This window comes from Arachis ipaensis, chromosome B08 (assembly GCF_000816755.2).
Source record: "Arachis ipaensis cultivar K30076 chromosome B08, Araip1.1, whole genome shotgun sequence".
Classification (NCBI taxonomy): Eukaryota; Viridiplantae; Streptophyta; class Magnoliopsida; order Fabales; family Fabaceae; genus Arachis; species Arachis ipaensis.
In genome coordinates, this window is record NC_029792.2 from 59122723 (window position 1) to 59132654 (window position 9932).

General features: G+C 39.3%; 1 long non-coding RNA gene across 1 annotated transcript in view; it reads right to left on the reverse strand.

Annotated features, from left to right (window-relative positions):
• LOC110265538 overlaps positions 6929–9932 on the reverse strand; it is a 5515-nt gene continuing 2511 nt past the window's right edge. Inside the window, exon 3 of the long non-coding RNA XR_002351688.1 lies at positions 6929–7034. This is a non-coding gene — a long non-coding RNA (uncharacterized LOC110265538). The remainder of the gene's footprint in view (positions 7035–9932) is intronic.

Below are 9932 nucleotides of genomic sequence, written 5' to 3' on the forward strand. Positions count from 1 at the left end.
AAATCAAAATTCAAAATTTAAAATTCAAATTTCAAATTTCAAATTTCAAATTTCAAATTTCAAATTTCAAATTTCAAAATTTCAAAATTCAAAATTCAAAATTTAATTTTCAAATTCAAAAATTTAAATTTGTTTTTATTTTCGTTTTTAATTTCTATTTGCTATTATGAGTTCTCACCCCCATTGCTTTAAGTTTGGTTCCAATGTTGTTGTAAGGAATGGAAACTATAATGAAAATAGGCATCAAGGTTGGAAGAATCAAAGATGGGAGGAGCCACAAGGATTTGATCAACCCCCTTGGCAACAACCCCCTCCAATGTACTATAACCAACAACCATTCTGTGATGCATACCAAAATGATGACTATGGTGGACCCCCTTGTAGTTACCAACAAGCCCCGCCATATGCTTATGAACCATCTCCTCAACACAACTTTGAACCACCATACTCACAAGCCCCTTACCATCAAACACCACCATATGACCCTAACCTGTATCCACCACACCAACCACCATATGAACCACACCCAGAACCACCACCTCAATATTCACCATCTCCATATCCTTATCAAGAAGAACCACCTTTCTATTATGAACCCTTTCTCCAAAATAATGAACCCTCATATCCACCCCAATCTCCAATTGATGACATCCTTCGTGGTCTTCTTCAAGGGCAAGCGAAGATGAAAAGGAATGTACTGGAATTAGTGACTGCCTTAACCGAGGCAGTAAATCGATTAGCTTCCTGACATCTGAACACTCAAGGAACCCCCACGGTTTCATGTGGAGAATCTACTGAAGAACGTAGCATGAAGGAGACACTAGAAACTCCGGTGGACAGTGAGCAGCACGACTTTGTATTGGAACAATTGGAGGAAGCTGTGATCATTGAAAAGGAAGAAGTAGTTGAAGACTTGGGAGATGCGTAACCTCCATGGGAAACTCAAGTCATAGAGCCCCCTTCTAAGGAGTTTGAAATTGATGTTGAGGAGGGTGTACAACCTCCAAAGCATATCATGGTTGAAGACTTTGAAGGGGATGATCAAGAGATGGATTCAATCATTAATGAATTCTTATCTACAATTGAATCCTCTCCCATTGGACTTGAGATGGAGATTCAAGAAGAAGAAGCACAATCTCCTATGCTGTAGGTAAGTAATGAAGAAGAGACTGAATTGGAAGAAATCTATTAAGAGGAAGAGGTTGAAATTGAAGAAGCTTGCAAAGAGGTGGAAGTTGTCAAAGGAGAGCCCAAGGGAATGTAGCTGGAAATCACCTTGCCAAGGTTGCTGGAGACCTCTTCCCCAAAGCCATCACCATCCATCCCTTCATTCAAGTGGGTAAATCTCTCATCTCTAAGCTTAATTAGCTCACTTGAATATGCTTTGCTTGAAACAGATGGTTAGCTTAGAGCTCTTTGTGGCTTTAAGAGTAAAACGGAGATGGTTAGTGATAGGAGTCGTCATGCAAGATTCAATATGGTAGAAAGCTCAAAGTTTAAATGCAAAGGTTGGTGTAAATCTCAACTGAATGGGTCTAGGAAGTTGTTTGGCTGCTTTAGTGAGAATTTAGATTGCCTGCCACCCGGTTGGAACACTAATGATCAACAAGAAGACGGGTGCAAAAGCAAGGTTTGGGACCCCAGAATTCAGTCTAGAAATCAATACTCTTGGGGCCTTTTCACTTGCTTTAACCTTCTTGAAGGCTTTCTGCGCCTAGTTTGGACCCCGGAGGCCATTGGAATCACAAACATTGTTGGAGATTCCTGGATGAGTTCAAGCATAAGTCACCATAACAAAGGACTCTCCAAATGTCCAACTTAAGGACAATAACTAAAAGTGCTAGGTGGGAGACAACCCACCATGGTAAGATCTTTCATTTTTATTCTTAGTTTTATTTTATTTTATTTTCATTTTTATTAGTGGTCATTCATAAATTTTGCATAAGCATCTGCATTCTGCATTCTGCATTTTTTTTACATAAAAAAAAAAAAACACGCACGCGACGCGTAAGCGTCGCTGACGCGTCCGCGTCACAGGTGCATTAGGAAGAAAATAAAAGTGAACAGAGAGTCACGCGAAAGCGTGGCTGGAGGCGTGCCTTAGGCACAAATATGATCACGTGACCACATCGCTGACCCGTTCGCGTCGTTTGCCAAGTAGCCTCCCACACGTCCGCGTCACCCACGCGAACGCGTGGCTCTGTAAAATTGATGTAAAGGGGTGTATGGCAGTATGTTGGGCTGGAATGGGGCTGGACTCGTGCTGGAAGCCCAAACCCTCCCACGCGAATGCGTTTCCCACGCGGCCACGTTGTTTTCCAAAAATGACCATCCACGCGATCGCGTCAACCGCGCAACTGCGCCACCCAAAAATTTGGCAAAAAGAGTATCGAACAGAGAGTTGCGCGAACACGAGGCTGCACTCGCGCCAATCGCATAAATCAGGCCACGTGTCCACGTGCCCCACGCGTCTGCGTCACCTGAACTTATCGCACACCACGCGACCGCGTCACCCACGCGACCGCGTTGCCCACGTCGCACAACTTATCCAGATCAGCGCCAATTATCTTATCTTTTCTTTTTTAATCCTAATTTCTTCTATCTTTTCTTCTTTTTTCTTCCTTTTTCTTACTTTCTTCTTCTTCATCTCTTTAACTTCTCATCCCTCTTCACTTCCATTCTATTTTATTTAATTTATTTGCATACTTTCATTCATTGCATTATTTTTATTGGTGTTAGAAATTTATTTGGGTCATTATTTTCTATATTTTGCTTGTGGATTATTAAAGGAATTGTTTGACAATTATATATTACTTTTTAAAGGGTTACTTGCATGTTCAATTTAATACATTCAATAACTTATTTACCATGCATGCTATGTGTTTGTGAGAACGCCCGTATGGCATTGTGCACTATTTTTAGATTTCTTTTATTCTACTACTCTAAATGCTTGCTTTTCACAAAACCCTTTTTATATTTTATTAATTAAATATAATTGTTATTCAAACATGTTAGTTTGAAAGACTTGGTAATCTAACTTGGACATGGAATGCTTGATCTATGCTACTCATGCCTTTGCTAGCATGCCAACAAACATCTTGCATTTAATTGTCATTACATGCACTTGCTATATTTTCATTGATGAACTTTTCACATGTAGTCATGACCATGTGTTAACGTCATTCTTCTTTATTGTGCATTGATTACCACCTTTTCCGCTCTCTTCCTTGCTCTAACCCTTAGCTTTAAAAGTTACTTTCTTTTTCCTTTTTCAGGATGGCCACCAAGAAGGGTAAAGAGAAAGCTACTCCCAAACCATCGGCAAAGAAAGGAACAAAAAGAGCCCCAGCTGAGGAACCACAACCCCCATCCACTTGCACATCTTAGCATGCACCGAGGACGGTACAATCTTTAAGTGTGGGGAGGTTGATACCGATCTCCGTGGGTTAGTTACTTCTTTTTTTTCAACACCAATGTTAATTTGTTAATTGTTGCATTTCCACAGAGGTTAATTGAGGTGATAGAAGAACATGAAAACTTCCTCCTAAAGGACTTAATGGAACATCATGCAGAAGAAAGGGAGGAAGTATATCAAGAGAGTTCACACTCAAGTGAAGTAGAGAGTTGCATAGAGGAAGGGCTCATTGAACTACCAATTCAAGAGGCTTTTGATAAAGAGAACACTCCAACTATCACACAACACTCAAGTCTTGATATCCAAGAAGTGAAGACAACCAACAAGAGCACCGAAAAGAGGATTGTGACCAAGTTACAATTGAACATATCAATGAAGAAGAAAAGATCAACCACATGCAATCCAACCCCTAATCCAGCAAGCAAGTTCAATCAAGCAATTAACAAAAGAAAGCTTGCTGGGAAGAGGCCAAGATAGGGGATACTGACTGGCTCTTCTTTCCCCCTGAGTTCATTCCTCTTAAGCGATTGTTGGGAGGCAACCCAACCAGAGGTAACTCTCTTGTCCTTTACTGTTTCAATATGAAACTTCAGTAGATTTTTCTGTATTGCAAGGAGCTAAGTTTGGTGTTACATACCAAAGAAATTTAAGGGTGAATGTGTAATTCTAAGTTTGGTGTTCCACCACAGATTTCATTAGGAACACATTGCACCCTTAGCATGACTAGTTATCAGCTCCAAACAATCAGAGAAACTACTTAAAAATTATTTAGTTTCTAGTTCCTAGTTTGTTTTCTAGTTCATAGTTTGTTTTCTAGTTTATAATTTGTTTTCTTAATAAAAGCACTTGATGTTTCTTGCATGTATTCACTCTTCTGCATATAGAAGTAGGCAAGGAACTAAGTTTGTGTCCTCACACCAACTTAAGTTTAGAAAATAACAAGTATACATGCATGCTAACCATCTCTCAAGTTCTTGGGGAACAAGAAACTTTCAATATCTTTGTAGGAAGCCATTCAATTTCTTGGTGGGAAAGATACATCATCATGTGGAATGATAAAGGAAGGACATGAAACCCAACAATGATGATGACACAGAGGAAAAAATGGACTCCAAGAGGTTGTATTGTTCTCTGACTGACCTTAGCTCAAATCTGTTAATTGAAAGTGAAATTGTGCCTTATTGATTAGTGTCCTGTTAGTCATGAGTCAATTGCTATTTGTTTGTTTTTATGGCTTGCTAGTTTAAGTGCTTTTATCATCTCATCTTGCTTGAATTATATGCTTTGTTCCTCATGCTTGAATAAAAGAAAAATTGTTGTGAAACAAAGAAAGAGTAGAGGTCTATTTTGATATGAGATAGAATAAAGTTATGTGGTGGTATGTGCTCGTTCATTAAGTTGATTCATTAATATGGCTGAATGTTGGCACGAATTTAAGATATGAACTTAAATTACATTTCATAAGACTTAACAAATGAAAGAGGTCCATAATAAAAGAAAAAAATGCAAGAGAAAGAAACAAAAAAAATAAACAAGGCTGGGCATCAATGGCTTGAAATTTGGATATATGCATGTGATGCTCTTGTACAAAGATAAGCTTAGACAACTAGGTTCTGAGGGGTGCTTCATCACCTGGCAACTTGGGTTAACTAACCCGGGATTGCCAACCAAAAGTCCACTATCAAGAGCTACTTTGAGATAAAGCATTTAGTGACCCAAAGAGGTGCTGGGCACTAATGTTCAAAGAATAAAACAAGCTAAACACCTGTGATGTGTGTGCACTAAGGAGAGGCTTGAGCAAGTAAGCCCTTAGGGTTGTCTCAACACCTAGCATCTTGAACCAACTGGGGGTGGGAATGCTGGCTGAAAGCTTACTTTAAAAAGCTGCCTTACCACATAGCATTAAGCCTCAGCTAAACAATAAATCTCAATCAAAATAAAGAGAGCAAGAAAAGAAATAAGGACCAAACCATAACAAGTCACATTTTTTGTGTAATTCAAGTAAGGATCAAAAAGAGTGTTGATACCTTAGCCAGAGAATAAAAATCACTAAGACACCATGCATGAAAACCCCATTAACCAGTATTGAATGTCTTCCTATAAAGGGCTTATACCTCTCTCTGCTTCATTCATTTTCCTTATGTTTTACTGCTTGCTTGGGGACAAGCAAGATTTAAGTTTGGTGTTGTGATGACACGTCATCTTAGGCTAGTTTCACAAGCCTTTTTCATTAGTTTTTACTTGGTTTTCATGCATTTCTTAGGCAATAAGTAGGTATTTGGATGAGAATTTCATGCTTGTCTTGATTCAATCAAACATTGTTAAATTGGTGCATTTTCATGAGATTTATGCAAGATTTACTTGATTATTATGAATGATGCAAAATCTTGTGATTTGGGAAGGCATTGATGCATGTGTTTGGTTGATGATAGGTGAAGAGAAGCAGAGGAATGGCAAGAAAGAGGCAAATAAAGTAAGTTGGAGCCAAAGTTGGTGGTCCAAAGTTACCTCAAACATTGATGAAGGGAGGTAAGCAACGTTGGTAGTTGATGGCAATGTTAGGAAAAAAAGGGTGTCAACGTTGGAGGGAACGTTGGTGAACCAACGTTACCTCAAACGTCTTCGATAAAAGCTAAAATTTGAAGTTGAAAAAATTGTCATCGACGCGCACGCGTGGGCGTTGGAAAATAGCAATCCACGCGTATGCGTGGATGACGTGTACACGTGGAAAGGCCAACGTTGGAGTAACGTTGGTGATCCAACGCTAGCTCCAATGCCTGCGATAAAAGATGTTGGAAAATTTTGAATTCACGTGTACGCGTCGATGACGTGTACGCGTGGAAATGGAAAAATGGCAAGTGACGCGTACGCGTGGGCAACACGCACGCGTGGATTGGCAAATTTACATCCTTCACGCGTACGCATGGGCCACGCGCACACGTGGCCCACACGCACGCGTGGCTAAGCAAACGTTGGTGCACCAACGTTGAGTCAAACGTTGCAGGCAACGCCCATAAATCCTCTTTTTCAAGTAACGTTTGACCCAACGTTTATACACAAACGTTGCCTCCAACGTTAAGGCCAACTTCAATACTAAATACACCCATGCAAGCTTGTGAACGTTTAGTGAAGTAACGGCCAATCTCAACATCATCAAGAATCATTTCTGACTGCTTCAATCAAGGCCAAGGCCCACATCCAAGTACAATGCAGACCTAATTAAAGAAGAGAAGAAGAGTATAAATAGGTGGCCTGAGCAGTAGTAGGAGGCTTGGGTAGTAGGCAGCAGTAGGAGTAGGAGTAGAATAGCAGAGCTCTCTTGGAGGATTAGAGACTCCAGAGAACTTAGCTTAGGATTTTAGTTTGATACACTTTTTCTCATCTACGCTTTTACATTTCAGCTTATATTGAACTTCATTTACCTTTTGCGATTTCAATTTCCTACACTTCTATTCTTCTACAATTTTACATTTCCGTTCATATTCAGTTTGATTTACTTTCATGCACTGTAGTTTCTCTTCAGTTTTTCTTAGAGCAATGATCAATTAAACCCCACTTCATTAGGGGAAGAGCTCTATTATAATTCACATGATTGAGTGAATTTCTTCTTCTTCTCAATCTGCTTGGGTAGCTATAGGATATCCTCTGTTTTGATTGAGATCCATTCACTTCGGAAGGGGGTTTGAATCTGTTGAATGCTTGTGGGAGCCTCGGAAGGGGAATCATGAGCATTAGAATTGAGGCTCTATCCTTTACAACTCTCTTAATCAACACCATTCGGGAGGAATTGAGATCTTGGGAGTTAGTGTGGCTTATTGAAAGAACAAAACTCTCGCGCATTCTAGAATTTTCACAAATAAATTCGCGTGGTAAATATAGCTTCTAGTCCGAGAAGAATTCCTTTCTTACAAAAGTTTGGTTGTCACAAGTAACAAAACCCAATAAAATTTATAACCGAAGTATTTAAACCTCGGGTCGTCTTCTCAAGGAGTTGCAGGGCAGTATGATTTATTATTGGTTATGGAAAATTGTATGTTTTTGGGTTTTTGTGATAAGGAACAAGTAAGTTAATTGACAAGAAAATTAAATTAATAATTATAAAAATCTCTTGGCAAGGTGTAAGAAATTGAGGTCCTATCCTAACTATCCTTATCAGGTGTGATGAGAATTGGATTCTGCTCCCACTTTAATTAACCCTTGCTAAACAAAGGAAAGTCAAGTGAACAAATTGATTTGATCCTCAGTCCTAGTCAATTCCTATGGAAGGACTAGAGTTATTGGAGTACAAATTAATCAGCAAAGAATTCTAATTTCTATCAACAGCTGAGTTTGATAACTCAAGTGTTACTAATTACTTAACCAAGGCCAAAAGGGAAAAATATCTTAAATGAAATTAAAATCATTCATAAATAAATTAAAGCAAAAACAAATCTGAAATACCTCAAAATATATTAATTAAGAAAATCATAACATGAATGGTTCATAAGCCAAAATTGAAAAGACAAATGACAATTAAAGTAATAGAATCAAATAACGTAGAAAATAAATTAAAGAAATATTGAACCTGTGACTGGAGAGAAATAATGCTAAAATTGAGAGAAATCCTAATCCTAAGAGAGAGGAGAGAACCTCTCTCTCAAAAACTACATCTAATCCTAAAGTGTGTGTGTTACTAAGTTGTTATATTGATTCCTCCATTCTCTGACTTATATTCTGTGTTTCTGACTTGGATTTGGGCCGAAAAAAGGTCCAGAAATCGCTGGGGGCATTTTTTGCAGATTCTTGTACGTGGCGTCTATCACGTGTTCGCGTGGCCTGGGAGTTTTCCTAGTCATGCACACGCGTCAGTCACGCGTAGGCGTTAGTCACGCGTACGCATCATTTGCGTTCTGCTCAGGGCACGCGTCCGCGTCTTGATACACGGAAAACTTGTCTCTCAACAAATCTCCCTTCGGCAAGTGTACCGAATTTGTCATCAAGTAAAAACTCACAATAGAGTGAGGTCGAATCCCACAGGGATTGATTGATCAAGCAACTTTAATTAGAAGAATGTTCTAGTTGAGCGAATCCAGAATTTGGGTTGAGAGTTGCAGAAAATAAAATGGCAGGAATGTAAATAACAGAAAAGTAAACGCTAGAATTAAAGGACTGGAAGTAAATGACTGAAAATAAATTGCAGAATTGTAAATGGGAATGGAGGATTTGCTCATAAAAAAGATAGAAGAAGAATAATGAAAATTAGTATTGATCCATCAAATTACAACAGAGCTCCCTAACCCAATGAAAGGGGTTTAGTTGTTCATAGATCTTGAAAATGAAAATAAAGATGGAGAATATATCATAGAACTAGAAATTGCAGAGAAAGTAAAATACTGAGAGTAATTCTCTTTTTCCAACTTCCAGCCCCCTTTTACAATTCAAAGCTACTCCTATATATACTACTCTTCTCAGTTTCTTGTTTGCTCTTCAAGTCTTGGGCCTTTGGATCTTGAGTTTGAAGCAGTTCTTTTCTTCATTTGGGCTTGGCTTTACTTGCAGAGAGAAAGTGCTAAGTGGGCAGAGACTTTAGCTCAGGGCGTTAGGGGAGTTAACATTTAGTGAAAGTATAAGTTCGAGAACGTTAGTGACACTTAACATTTTCACTAACGTTCCAATGTACCCCTTTGCCTCACGTTAGAGCCCACGTTAACTAGGTTAACGTGGCTTCGAACGTGGCCTTGCCAAACTTCGAGAACGTTAGTGACACTCAACATTGTCACTAACGTTCCAATGTGCCCCTAGATCTCACGTTAGAGTCCACGTTAACTAGGTTAACGTGGCTTCTAACGTGGCCATTCTTAGCCATCCCAACGTTAGTGACAATGTTGAGTGTCACTAACGTTGCCTCATCATTCATTCCTCATCGTTAGCTTCCACGTTAATTAAGTTAACGTGGGAGTTAACGTGGCACCTTAGGGGTTGTGTGGTTGCTTCCAACGTTAGTGACAATGTTGAGTGTCACTAACGTTGTCGACAACTCTCACTTCTCACGTTAGCTCCCACGTTAACCAAGTTAACGTGGGAGTTAACGTGGTGTGTTGCATCCTTAGACCAACGTTAGTGACAATGTTGAATGTGACTAATGTTGGCTTCTCTTCCCCCTTTAACGTTAGAGGCCACGTTAACTAGGTTAACGTGGGCTCTAACGTGGCCACTCATGAGTGTTTGCCAACGTTAGTGACAATGTTAAATGTCACTAACGTTGGCTCAACTTCCCTTCTCCACGTTAGAGTGCACGTTAACTTAGTTAACGTGACTCTTAACGTGGGCAATGATGGCTTTGAGAGTGTTATTGGCAATCACTTTTCTCATTAACCTTGAAAGTTACCTCCCTTTCCTTGCTTCCTTTGGTCCTGAAATCAAACAACAGAGTGCATCAAAGTTCTAGTCCAAGTCATGGGTAATGCAGCATACAATTTGTTAATAAATTCATGCAAAATCCTCATGAAATAATGTAAAATGCACAATGTATACTTGA